The sequence below is a fragment of the Macrotis lagotis genome, chromosome X (assembly GCF_037893015.1).
Source record: "Macrotis lagotis isolate mMagLag1 chromosome X, bilby.v1.9.chrom.fasta, whole genome shotgun sequence".
Classification (NCBI taxonomy): Eukaryota; Metazoa; Chordata; class Mammalia; order Peramelemorphia; family Peramelidae; genus Macrotis; species Macrotis lagotis.
Window position 1 is genome coordinate 545139744 of NC_133666.1, and position 15171 is coordinate 545154914.

Sequence of the window (15171 nt, forward strand, 5' to 3'; positions counted from 1 at the left end):
GACCATTACACCATATTACTGTAAAGGTGTACAATGTTCTCTGGATTCCATACATTTCACTCAATATAAATTCATGTCATTCTTTCCAGATTTTTCTGAAATTTGCCTTATCTTCATTTCTTATAGTGCAATACTATTCTATTCTTCTTATATACTACAAGTTGTTCAGTCATTCCTCTCAATTTCTAATTCTTTGCCACTGTATAAAGAGCTGCTATGAATATTCTTGGACATGAAGGTCTTTTCCCCTTTTTTTGTGACTTCTTTAGGATGCATACCTAATAGTAGTATTGCTGGATCAAAGAACACAACCTTTAAAAGAAAATTATTTATTACAGCTTTATTGCCCTTTGGGCATAGTTCCAAATTGTGCTCCAGAATGGTTGGATCAGTTCACAATTCTACCAACAGTTTATTAGTGTCCCAGTTTTCCCACATATCCTCCAATAATTATCATTTATCTTATCAATCATATTAGCCAATATGAGACGTGTGAGCAGGTACCTCAGAGTTGTTTTAATTTCCTTTAGAGCATTTTTTCTTATGTCTATAGATAGTGTTATATACTTCATCTGAAAACTAGAAGGCTGCTATTTGGGTGTAAGATTGAAGCATTCACTTTTGGAAATGAATCAGATCACTATTTACCTGTCTACTGACACTCCAAGACCCTGACAAGAATTCTAATTTTGTGAAAACTCTAAAGTTCATTCAGGTGCCGAAATAAATATTCCCCTCACTGTGAAAGGATCTGATCTGAGAAAAAGAGGCTCAGGGTTATCTCAAATCAGTGAAAAAGTTTAGAAGTGTTGGTGTAGTAGAAAGACCACTGAACTAGGAGTCAGGGAACCTGAGGCTTCTTTCTTGTTCCTGACACTAAACTGGTTGTGTGATCTTTGGCAAATTATTTCATTTACCTGTGTCTCCATTTCTTCACCTGTAAAAGGGGGCATGGTGAATAGATAGACGATTTATAAGTTTCTTCCAGAGGCTAGCTAGACTGATTTTCAAAGAGGGGACTTGTAATCACCCCTACTGAGTCCATGATCTGAATCCCATATTATCAATTGTCAATTGATAATTTATATATCCAAGTGATAATCAATAGGAAGGTATAAAGTTAGATTACATCCAATCGTCTCTGTGATGACTTTTTTTCTTTTTTTGCAAGGCAGTGGGGTTAAGTGACTTGCCCAAGGCCATACAGCTAGCCAATTATTAAGTGTCTGAGTCTGGATTTGAACTCAGGTACTCCTGATTCCAGGGTTGGTGCTCTATCCACTGCACCACCTAGCCACCCCTCTATGATGACATTTTTGTTTGTTTGTTTTAGGTTCTTGCAAGGCAGTGGGGTTAAGTGACTTGCCCAAGGCCACACAGCTAGGTAATTATTGAATTCAGGTATTACTGACTCCAGAGCCAGTGCTCTATCCACTGCGTCACCTAGCCACCCCTGTGATGACTTTTTGACAAGAAGCAGGGAGGTTAATTTCTAACACATATATACTTAAACTTATTTCCTAATACTCCACCATTACTCTCAGACCCTCTACTATACAAACTTCCAATCTCCTTCCTCCCTCTCATGTTATGAAGTCTTAGAGTAATTTATGAAGCCTTAGCACAATTTAACATAAAATAACAAGTGTCATAATAGTTACCCAAGTGTCATGGGGAAAATTCTTCCTCCACTTCTGCACTGCAGATTACTTCCTGACCATGGCAGATAAACCTTGGTTGGGAATATTCTGGGTTTGGGTTTTTGGATAAGGCATAATGGAAATATAAATGAAACTCTTTCTGATCTAAGTCCAAAGGGGTACCCACTAGTCCAAACAGAGGTTTCAACTATCATTTATATCACACAGACAACATTCTTTAATGTGTCTTTCTATTCCAGTGGTTTTCAAACATTTTTGATGATGGAACTTTCTTTTAGCAAAAATTTTGAGCCCATAGACACAACATGTTTATATTTACTTACTTAAAATTACATACATGTATATGATTACATATACATATATAAATATATATACATATATTAAATACATACATATTTTAAAATCTACCCCAAATCTGTTTTCTTAATCATTTGGAAGTAGAAATTTTGGCTTTCTGTCCAATCATGATTTCTTGGTGTGTTCATTTCTTTTTGGATTATCAAACAATTTTTCTATTTCGCATATGGGCAATTTATGCATAAGTATGTCCTAGAAATCTTTTTATACTAGAAACTACTTCCAAGCCTAGAATTCACACACACTGGAAATGCTACCTATTCATGTGTCCTCTCCTTCTGATTGGATGATTCCTCTTATAACCTCTTTTTAAATCTCTCCAGGTTATACTCCACACTTTCTCCATCCCACCCTGCCCATAAAAGTATCTTAATCCTGTCCCCCTCACCAACACATTTCAATTTCCTATTATTTATTTTTCTCCCCATTAGAATACAAACTCCTAGAGAGCATGGTCAATCTTTCTTGTACTTCTATTCCAAGTAATGCAGAAAAAACTAAAATTTCAATTGGTAACTTTACACCTGGTAATCCCTCATAAGTATTATGTTAGAATTATGCACATTAGTTTGGATACCTAATAAGTGAATCAACAAACAATAAAAAGTAAGCACAAAAATTGCATTTATTAAATACATATAATTTAAAACTTTGCTTTTAGAAATTGATGATATTTTTTAATTGTGAGACTCATGTTCTCATGTCCTAAGAATGGAAATTGCAATATTCTCCATAAGATTACATTGAGAAATATTGCAGTAGAGGAAATATTGGAAGAGAAATATGTTCAATAATTAATCTATTCTCAGCTGGTCTTACATTTAACATTGACCTCCATCCTGTTGCTCAAGGCTATTGAATGACTAATATCTCTCTACCTACATTCCATTGTTCTGGAGTTATTGAAACTAATTTATTTGTATCCCATAATCTACCTTACAAATATTATTGCCCCTCATATAAACCCCTAATCTCAAAACTGTGAGAACCTGCCCTAGATCAAAAGGACCAAGCCTTTTGGGCTACTGCAACCTCTTACAAGCCTCAATCAACAAAATAAGGAATCCCTGCCTAGGACTGAAAGCCCTCATCTACAAGTCCTTATCTTTGCTCTTTGAGTAACACCACTCTTCTACATACCTTTAATTATCTCATTTTTCCTTTTAAAATCTCACCTGCTCTGCAGTAGAGTTGCTGGTCTCCCTTTGGAAGATCAACACACTTTTGGGATTGTGATTTCCCAAATAAACTCTCAAGGTCCCTGTACCTTTCTTGTGCTTCAGATCACTCACTTACAACACTTTGTATCTGCCCTTTACTTTTCCTTCTTTATTGCTTATCCCCTACAGGTTTTACATTCTTTCTTGCTCATCCCCTCAGGGGAACAGCCCATTGCCTTAATTTTTTTCACCCCTAGCTTCTGCTAACCACAATAATATATAATAAAACATTTTTTTTGTCCCTAAATTCTTCTGGGTTGAGTCCTTTAAGTGAATTCACCAACTCCTTTAGTCTTTAGTCAGTCATATTTTCCAGTAACAAAAGGGATATGACTATAAAAGTTTCAAACTCTTATTTTTTCTATACATTTTGTCCCCTACACCTTCATCTCCTATTAAATAAAGCTGCAACAAATTTTGTCTTGACGATAGTGACATTGATGCAGGGAATTATGGGCATAGAGAATTATTATAACTGTAAACAGATTTTTGTAATTTTTTTCTGTACTGTTAAAATGCTTATCTCTAGTAATCATATCAATGCATATATACATGTATATGTATATATATAAAATGTAGATATTATTATATATATGTAATTGATTTTTGCAATCTTTTCTCTACTATTAAAATATTTTCTTTTGACTTTTACTTTGATCTGGTCACACACTCACCTGTGGGTCAAGTTAAATTACACAGACCTGATAGAATATCACCTTAACCCAGATAGGAGCCCCTCCTACAGCCAACCTACCAACAGCCACCAATCCAAAATCAGAGGTTGACCACTCCCAAGAGAGGCAACTCTTATACTCTCTTATCCCTTGCCTTTCCTTAATCAGCAGTTGGATTGTCTGGTTTAGGCTATCATGCCCATCCCCCATTTGGCCTTTAAAAAATTTTTAACTTCCTTTTGCTTTCTCTATTTTGTATTTATATTAACTTTTTAATAAATCTATCTCTTTTTTTCTTTTTACATCCACGCTCCAAGGAAAGAGGGTCTGTGAGTTTTACACTTAGAATGAACCAATCACTCATCTTCCATAGAAAAATGAAGTTTGGGGGAATAATTATGTTGAATATAGGAAATGTTCATACCTCATTGTGTTACAGTGGGATTGAACAAGTATATGGACATCCTGTGCCAGCTATCAGAAAAATAAAGATGGAAATGAATTGCCTGTAGTCAATCACCAATAACAAGAAAGAAAATAAGAGATGAAAGAATTATGTTTTATTTTTTTCAACCAGGGTTTTCATGATCTGATATTCATTGGACACAGATTTTTATGACTTGTCCTGAATACTTTAGTGTGTCATGAAAATTATTTCAGTCAGTTATATGATTAGTCATTCCTAAGTTTAAATTTTCAATTATACATAAGAAAAAAAGTATTTCAGAATATGGCTAAAAATGTAAACTCAGAAATATTTGTTTTCCTATTACATTGTTGGTGGAGCTGCGAACTCATCCAACCTTTCTGGAGAGAAATTTGGAACTACGCTCAAAGACAACAAAAATGTGCATACCCTTTGATCCAGCAATACCACTACTGGGTCTATACTCTGAAGAGATGAATCAAATTTCATATGTTAAGAACTATAGAATCATAGAGTAGAATTGAAAGGGTAAAAGCATCACTTGTACAAAAATATTCATAGCAGCCCTGTGTTGCCAAAGAATTGGAAATCAAGTAAATGTCCTTCAATTGGGGAATGGCTTAGCAAACTGTGGTATATGTGTGTCATGGAACACTTGTTCTATTAGAAACCAGGAGGGATGGGAATTCAGGGAAGCCTGGAGGGATTTGCATGAACTGATGCTGAGTGAGATGAGCAGAACCAGAAAAACACTGTGTACCCTAGCAGCAACATGGGGGTGATGATCAACCTTGATGGACTGATTCATTCCACCAGTGCAACAATCAAAGATGATTTGGGGCTGTCTGTGATGGAGACTACCATCTGTATCCAGAGAAACAACTGTGGAGTTTGAACAAAGACCAAGGAATATTACCTTAAATGTAGGGGAAAAAAACCTGATATCTTATTGTCTGATCTTGCTATCTCTTATACTTTATGTTTCTTCCTTAAGGATATGATTTCTCTCTCATCACACTCAATTTGGATCAATGTATACCATGGAAAACAATGTAAAGACTGACAAATTTCCTTTGGGGGGGGGGAGGAAGTAAGATTAGGGCAAAAAATTGTAAAACTCGAAATAAATAAAATTTTTAATTTAAAAACAAACAAACAAAAAAGGGAAATGTTTGTGTTCAGCTATGTTTATGTTCAGCCACCATGGGGTGCAGGAGTGGGGACACTTACATTCTATTGGGGAAAGTATGCATAAACATGCAAGGAAACAAAATATATTCAAGGTAAAGGGAAAGTAATTTCTTCTTGGAGACTTCTTAGAGTGGTACTCGACCATGGTTTAAAGGGGGCTAGGACATCTTAAAACTCCAGTCATAGAAACCTATGGATGAGAAGAATGAAATCATCTATGAACATTATCTATACTCCCAGTTATCTTTAGCCTCAACTCTGTTGTGTTAGCCAAGACTGATGTTGAAGAAAGGAAGGAAGGAAAGAAGTGGGAGAGAAAGAAAAAGGGGGGGAGACGAAAGAATGAGAGAAGGAAGAATGAAAGGAAGAAAGAAAATAAGCATTTATTAAGACCTTTCCTTGTGAGAGTCATTGTGCTAAACCTTGGGAATACAAGAGAAAAAGAAAGAATCTCTATCCTCAAGGAGTTTATATTCTAATGAGGGAAGAAATCCAGATGAGGAAGTTGAAAGTGTATGTGGGGGTTGGGGTTTGGGTGTGGAGGGTACCTACTAACAAGGGGGCATGATTTTGAAATCCAGAAATTTAGGAAGGTCTGGGAGGGGATTAAAGGGGGTCCAGCCTGAATCTTTTTTTTTTGTTTTTTTTTTTAGGTTTTTTTGCAAGGCAAATGGAGATAAGTGGTTTGCCCAAGGCCACTCAGCTAGGTAATTATTAAGTGTCTGAGGTCGGATTTGAACCCAGGTACTCCTGACTCCAAGGTGGGAGCTTTATCTACTACGCCACCTAGCCGCCCCAAGCCTGAATCTTTTACAAAATGGATACTACAGGAGAAACCCCTTAATGGCAGAAGATGAGAAGAAATATTGCTGATAAGTGGGCTGTAGAACCCATTTTGATGACTGTGTTCTTTGTATATTTCAATATAACCCTATCTTTTAATCATGTCACTAAAAAATATTTCATAATTATGTGGAAAGTTACGAGATGTGAGGCCAGTGGATTTTAATTAGTCAGTCCCAGAAATAGGAAAGCTCTAGAAAACACTTAAATATGTAATCGGACTATAGTAGAAAGAAGGTGGTACTCTAGTTGTTTAATGAATAACCTTCATAGCCTTGGAGTGTTGGAACATTAGGAATACTGATTTCCTGTGGACCTGAGAGCAGAATTATATATGCATTTAAAATAATTTTATTCATTCACACAAATTTTCTATTAAAACACAGAGGCAGCATTTTGTAAATTTCAAGTATATGGACATCCTGAGATCATCTATTTCCATTTCTGGTCCAGAGCCAAAACTACCTCTTTAAGGAAGAATTCAATGAACCTTTCTGTAAATAATGTCAAGACAAAGGGAAATGAATACTGGGCCTCTTCCTGAGATGAGAGAGATTTGGAGCTTAAGTTGCATCCTTGCCTGAACACCTGTTTATCCTTTCCACACACACAATAGTGAGTGACCACCAGGGACGACACAGGGGGAGGTGTGGGTCTTATCCTTGCAGAAGAAAACAAGAGAGTGAAAGAATTATGTTTTATTTTTTTTAACCAGGGTTTTCATGATCTGATGTTCATTGGACATAGATTTTCATGACTTGTCCTGAAGCCTTTAGTGTGTCTTGAGAATTATTCCAGTCAATTATATGATTAATTCATTCCTAAGTTTAAATCTTCAATTATACATTAAAAATGTGTTTCAGAATATGGCTAAAAATGTAAACTCAGAAATGTTTGTGTTCAGCTATTATGAGAGGAATGCCAGAAAATAATGTGAAGACTATAGTTGATTTATGGCATAATAAAAAATTTCTAAACATTTTTATTCAAGTCCTCAGTGTATTCCTGTCAGATGGGGGAATTGGATAAGATGGTCTCTAGAATTTCTTTCAACTCTACTCTATGATTCTATAGTTCTTAACATTTGAAATTTGATTTAATTCTGAGTTTGGACCTGATTGTTCTGTGGTTCATATGTTTTCTCATTTGTTGTCCAAAGAAAATCCATATTCTAAATTTCTTTTTTCCATAATCTTAATTTATTCTGCCAATTTTGGCCACTTACAAAGAAATGTTCTTTTTCCACTAAGAACAGGGTGAATTACAGACAGCATTAGATTAATTTAGATAATAGGTAGATTTTACCAACAATAATAACATACTTTTATATTTCATACTTGATGAAACAATGATTTTCACCAAAGCAAGTAAAATGTTCTCCTTAAAGCCTTTGCCTCCTGAGGATCATAGGTCATATTTATATAGTGTGTTAAAATATTAAATCTATAATAAGAGTATTCATTTATGTTCTTCCTGGGGTCAGGAAGACCTGAGTTCAACTCTGGTCTCAGCACTGGTCAAGTTACTCAGTTTTGCTTCAGTTTCCTTATCTATCAAAGTAATGACACCTACCTCTCAGGTTTGTTGTAAGGACCAAATGAAAAAATTGTAAAATGTCAAATGTAGCATGTACATGTTAAATGTTAAACACTATTTAAATGGTAGCTATTATTATCAATATAAATATTTCAAGAATATTTTGAAAAGCATTTTACAGACATTAGAACTTTACAACATCAATACTGCATCATCCTACCTTGGGAGGGAGGCAAGTTTCTTATCTTTTTGTTCCTTCATTTCCTCATTTTTAAAAAGAGGTGGTCAGAGGAAGGGTCTTTGAAGATCCCTTCTAGCTTCAAGTCTATGATCCTAACCTTAAAATTAGTATCATTTTATAAATGAGGAAAGTGAAATCTTAGGAAGTTGGATGATTTGCTTGTGGTCAATCACCTGTCTAGTAAATGGTGGGAGGCAGACCTCAAAGCCTGATCTTTTGATTCCTTGCTTCTTGCCATTGCCCTGCTTTGTTTGTAGATAACCATGAGATAATGGGGTAATAAAAGAGGTAATAGCATTGCTTTTTATGAGGATCAAATATCAACTTCTTGCCTAAAAACACAATGTCGTGCATTAACTAATCATTAAATATTTGCTGATTGATATATTTTTTTTTTTACTTTCCCTATGACCCCTAATAATGTTGACTATCTGATACAGAATTCTGTGTTGGTTCAGACAATTTAATGTTTGGTAAGGGGGATTCAATGACCCTGGAAGTTTTTCTCCAGACTCATAATCCAATGAATTCAATAACAACTAGAAAGATTTATGCTAGGCTACTGAAGTCTAGAAAACCATGGTGTCAAATCAATCAAAAGAACAAAAATATCGATGACTAGGCTAATGGTAAACACTAAATTTATTGTTAAGAAAATTTTAAACATTATTCTAGTCATAAAATTAAAAGGAATTATAGTTGGAAGACAGAAGACTCAGCAAACCATTTAGTTCAGTTCCTTTCAAAATTGCTGATGAATGATAGAGAAGGATTCTGTTAAAAATTGAACTCTTCAAGATGATGGTTTTTATGAGGTCCTACTACAAGGAACTTAGTTGAGGTAGAATAGTTTGCTGCCAATTTTTCTTTTTTAATTTCATTTTAAGATCCATTTCCCTATTGGAATTTATCCCAAGCAAAATACATACATCTATATCCATAGCTATGTATATATACATATAGATACATATAGATACATATATGTATATACACATATACATATACATATTTACAAACATTTGTTGTTGTTGAGTCATCTCGGTCATGTCTGTCTCATTGTGACCCCATTTAGGGTTTCTTGATAAAGATTCTAGGGTGGTCTGCCCTTTCCTTTTCTGGCTCATTTTACAGATTAGGAAACCCGGGCAAATAGGGTTAAGTGACTTGTCCAGGGTCGCACAATTAGTTGTGTCTTAGGTCAGATTTGAATTTAAAAAGATGAGTCTTCCTGATTCCAAACCCAGTGTTCTACCTACTGCACCATCTACTATGTATGTATATGTGTATATATACATAAACACACACACATACCTACATATATGGATGCATTTTCTATTTAGATTATGACACAGTAGCTGTAAAATGAAATATGATGTTTTAATTGTCACAGGAAGGAAGATTTAATAGAGGTTCCTGATCCATATACTTCAACTCTTAAGTGGCTCTGTGATTTTACTATTAAGGCTATTCTCTTCAGATCTGCTCATGCCTTCTCATCCTGTGATTCTTGTCCATGGCTCCACCTAATTTACTAGATTATTTTCTAAAAGTCTTTTTATATTTGATGTGTATCAGTGCAGTATTCAGGTCATCTATCTGTTATCTCTCATTTTCACTTAATGATTTGCCCAGCTCCTTTTCTGATCATAGTATCCTAGATGAAATTTCCACATAATAAAGAATAGAAGAAGCGAATTACAGAATATTGAATCATTTGTCATTTTCTTTTGGTGGTGGTGGTATTTGGGGTTTTGTTATGTCTACTTTTTTCCCTGTAAAATTAAAAGCTTTGATGTGCCTAACAGTGAAGGCTTTCATGCCTTTACTAAAGGCAGGGTAAAACATGACTCTTCTCCTTTATTCCACTAGGTAAGGAATGCTTTAGCAAAAATCCATATCCAAGGGGATCAGCTTGCTGACCAATGATCAATTAATTAATAACCCCAGCACTGGAAAAGTAAGGACCTTATGGCAGTACAAGTATGTCTCCTGGGTGACCAGATCATAATAGAAGAAAAGATTGTAAGAAATAAATGGAACATTTCATGCCTTGAAGAATAAACCCTTATTATATTATATTGTAAGCACCCTGAGGGAGACGACCCCTAGTTCCTAACAGAACACACAGTAAGACACTTAATTTTTTTTAAACATTAAAATGAATACTCCCTTCCTTTGAAGGATGTTCTGATTTCAGGAAGAATATGTGAATGATTGGGCTCTTGCCAAGAAACAAAGAGTGCTAGAGAAATTCATTTACTCAGTACAATATATGACTTATCATAAGGACTTAATAAATGCATGTTGATTGATTTGTGAGAGTCATTATTTCCTAGGTGTAAAGAGCTCCAAGTATGGGAAGTCCCTCCAATCAAATAACTTGCTGTGGTCTTTGGTCTCTCACCTAATTGTCTATGTGTCATCTTTCCTATTAGATTATAAAATACTTTTGCCTTCTTTGTAATCTCAGCTCTAAACAAAGTTTCTGGCACATAAAAGGTATTTAATGAATGATTGCTGACTTGATTTGACTTGTGTATGAGATGTACAGGAACTGTGAGCTGTCCAAGGGTCATTCAGCTAGCATTTATCAGAAATGGGTTTTCCAGACACCAAGCCCAGGACTTTGTTTACTATCCATTAGATGACTTCTTTAGTAATGTATATCAGACAATAGATACAGAACTGCCTAGGAGAGGTAGCAACTAACAGTCCTGGTTGATGTAGTTCAATGAGATTCAACGAGTAAAGGAAAGATTTGCACATTCTAACACCTCCATCTTGAACCTTCCAACCCCTTTTCAATAGTAAAAAAAAAAACCAAAAAACAAACCCAAAACCAAAACATGATACAAATAGTAAATGAATGTTTGACCATTTCTATTATTGACCATTGGTTGACCATTTCTAGTATTACAGCTTTTCTTATGCCATTGTCTTTTATACGTGAGAAGGATTCTCAGACTGAGTTAAGGAGGCCAATTATTAAGCAAGAATCTTTGCCAAATCATTACACTCCTATTGACTTTGGGCAGAACAGCAAGGTAGAAGGAGTTTCATTTCACCATGCTCTTTTCAACAGACCTCACATTCTAGTACTATATAATGCTGAGCTAGCTCTCTCCTACCTAGATTTTCTTGCTGCTTTCAAACACTCGGAATTTATTGTTTTTATACTCTCCCCTTCTGGAGATTTTTTTTAGCTACCTCATTTCCCTAGGTTTAACTTTCTAGGTGTCAATAAGCTAATCTATTAAATTTGGGTTATTTAATGTGCTAATAGGAAAGGTTTGAGAAAGCTATCCACAGGCAACAGGCAGAATGAAACTAGAAGAGTTTTCCTGTTTTTATTGTGTAATTTATTAGTGACTCTAATGACAGAAACTTTAGGTCATGAGAGTTTATAATGAAGCTATTTGGAGATACATTTGACCTTTAGGTGGGTGGAACTCAAATACCACTGCCTGAGCTTTTCTAGTTTTTTTGTCCTAGATCTCACCTTGTGCTTCAGTCTGTGGTCACAGTGATGTCTTTACAAACACAAATATAAGCGTGGATGTAGGTGGTTCATGACAGCACATTGGTACCTGATAACAAATGTTTTGTAATAGGAGGGTTTGCTGTTACAGTTCAGTCCCGTGGGACTCAGCTCCCTGAGAGGAGACACATTTTCTTTTTTTTCTTTTTTCATTCTTTTTGCTTATCTTTGAATTTTCAGTGCTTAGCACAGTGCTGATACATAATATATTATTTATTGTGACTCTAATAATAATATAATAAATAAATGTGTGAACCAAGAGAACAATGTATACATTAACAACAACATTGTTAGATGATCAACCTTAATGGAAGTAGTTCCTCTCAGCAATTCAAGCAGCTAGGACAATCCTATTAGATAGGCTATGGATAATGCTATCCCCATTCAGAGGAAGAAAAACAAAACAAAACAAAAAACAACAACAAAAACCCTTCAGAATCTGATGAACGGTATATAAAAATTATCTCATATATCTCCCTTAATCTAATTACTCATATTGAAAATGACCCGTCTGGAAATGTGTTTATCAAAAATATATATGTATAATATTAACCTGACAGTTTGCTGCTGAGGTGAGAGGAATGGGAAGGGAGGATGGAAGGAAATTTTATAACTTAAAAATATACATATGCATATGGAAAAAAATAAAATCTAAATAAATAAAAAAATGTGTACTAACTGACTGTTGACTGAGATCAACTTAACATAGTTATGGACAAAGGAATTTCATTGTGCCCAGTCTTAATGGAACATCATATGTGTGACCATTTTGAGACAGATATTCACTATGAAGATCTGGCATTCATTAATATTTCTACCCAAAATATTTTCTTTCAAGTTTCTTAGATCACAAGTAGTAATTTCCTATTAAGAAAGCATATTCCACCAATGGGCAAGGTTGCACTATAGGATCCTAGAATTTACTCTAGAAGGAAAAGGATAGGTTATTCACTCCTACCTCCTCATTTCACAGATGAGGAACTTCTTTGAAGGGAAAGCAACTTTTCCAATGTCACACACAGGTAGCAAGCAGAAAAGGAAAGAGTTGAATCTGGATCCTCACACTGTACCATACTGGTAGCAGACTAGGTAGTCTCTAGTCCTGGAATTACAGGAGATCTTTCCAATTGCATTATTGTTGACACTGCTCCCTTCAAAAAATAGTATATTGCAAATGCTCTGAACTCTTCTTGCATAAGACATCTTTTAAAGCGTATATTTGTAGAATTGATTTTTATGGTATGTAAGGACAACTATGTGGCACAATCCAAAGAGCATCAGACCTGGAGTCAGGAAGACATCTGAGTTCACTCACTTACTAGCTGTGTGACCTTAGGCAAGTCACTTTAACCTTGTCTCAGTGTCCTCAGGTGTAAAATCAGCTGGAGAAGAAAATGGCAGAACATTCCACTATCTCTGTCAAGAACCCCACCCCCCCCTGCCCCAGATAGGGTCATGAAGAATCAGAAAAGATTAAACAAAAATAAATAGGTTTAGAACATTGGTTATATTTTTAAAAATCTGTTTTGATTGGTTTTACTGATCTTTTTTCTCTTATTCATAATTTTTCTTAATTTCTTTTTTTTTCTTTAACATCTAAGGGATGATTCTCTGGGAAGAAGGGAGTTATTGGATAGAGGGGGAAAAATCCAGGCTGTGTAAAAACAAAAGGCATCAATAAAAAATACAACTATTTTAAAAATAAAGATGATCTCCATTGATAATAAGATAGCTGATTTGGGCATGTGTCTTAACTTCTCTGAATCTCAATTTCTTTTTGATGTGTTGGACTAGATGATCATTCCTCTCAGAAGGCAAATAGATGGAAGTTGAGCTATAGCTTCTAGAGAAGGCCATAGGAATACAAATTGCACCTTGCTTGGGAATGGTGCTTATACTAATCCTTGTCCTAATGACCGTTCAGAAAGGACATACAAAGAAGTAAGCATCATCTCCTTCTGTTTAGAGTTCTCTGAATGTAATGCAGGCTCATCTGCAAGAGATTCCTCTAGGGTCAGGGGGAGAAAACACATCTTCTCTTGTCCTTTTGGAGATCAGCCCATTTGAGTATAATTGTACTCTACCTTGCAGCTTTAATGAGGTTGCTCTGACTTTGTTGCTTCTCACATTTAAAGGTTAAACCCCCCATGATTAAGGAACCCTTTTGGGGATGTAGTGATAGAACACATTCAAAGTATAATACATCTGTAATACAAACATCCTGGTTAGCCTTAGAGTAATCTGCAAGTAGAGTTGGAGATGTTTACTTTGCAGATTCGTACATTCATTGGACAACTGTACATGAAAATCTGTTTCCTGTGATGTTTCATAGCAAGAATTAAAGAAAATATATCTTTTTGACTGACCATGAGGAGATGGATTTTAGTCTTCTTGTGCATTCTGCTTTAGGCTGCAGGGCAGGTTAGGATGCCACAAGTCCTAAGGAATCCTTTTTTTTCTTCTCCCTCTTTCTATTCATGGAAAGTAATTCACCAGGGCCTCAGCTGAGATCCTTCTTTTCAGAGGGGGCAAGGGTTCAAGGTTCCACTATTTGATGACAGGATAGAAAAGCAGAGTGCCTTTGGGCAGAGTATTCCTTATCATGTGGACAGACCCAAACAGATCATTAATTTCCCTCTACTTCAAGTCTTAGAAAAGAAAGGATCAGCAAGGTACAAGAGCGCCCCAACCCAGACTGACCTCTTGCTGGCAGGACTGCTTATTTCCGAGGATGCATAATATTGGCCCCACTTTGAGAAAATCTAGGGTGGATCAACCCTTTTCCTTAATTTGCAAAAGAGATAAGCCTCTGTGTATTAGTGAGAAATTGGTACCACATTATTTGCTTATCCTTGTCATTTTCTTTGGCCTGTAAATGTTCAGTAATTGCATAATAAATATATTATTCTTTTCCTGAAAGACACTGGGGACCTTGCCAGGAAGTCTAGCTCTTTTGCTGAGAAATGTTAGACTAAAGATAGGCACAAAATGAGAAAAATGGCATTGTTAACTATTGTTTATTTTTCTACTAAAGCTTTCTTTCTTTTCTCCCTCTCTCTTCCTTCCTTTTTTCCTTCCTTCCTCTCTCCCCGTCTTTCTCCCTTTCTCCCTTCCTTCCTTCTTTTTTTCTTTTCATTGTCCATTAACAGATATATTCTATCCTTTGCTTCCATTTGATTCCATTTGACATTCTCTCTCATTTCCCCAGAGCTAACATTTTACTATTTGCAAATTTTATAAAGTGCGTTCTTCAGTGGGGAATTATGCCAGTGAAGAATAAGGGAGATCTAAAAAACAAACAAACAACTTAAAAAAAACCCCTAAGCATGATATATATGCTAGAATCCCAGCTGGTAAACAGAAGAATGAAGTTAAATGACTTAGCACCCATTCAAATCTTAGGTTTATGGAGCATGAATCTTTGGAACCCATGCTTGTTTATCCTTAGGAAAACAAGAAAAAAAAGGTTTGAAAAAAATCATA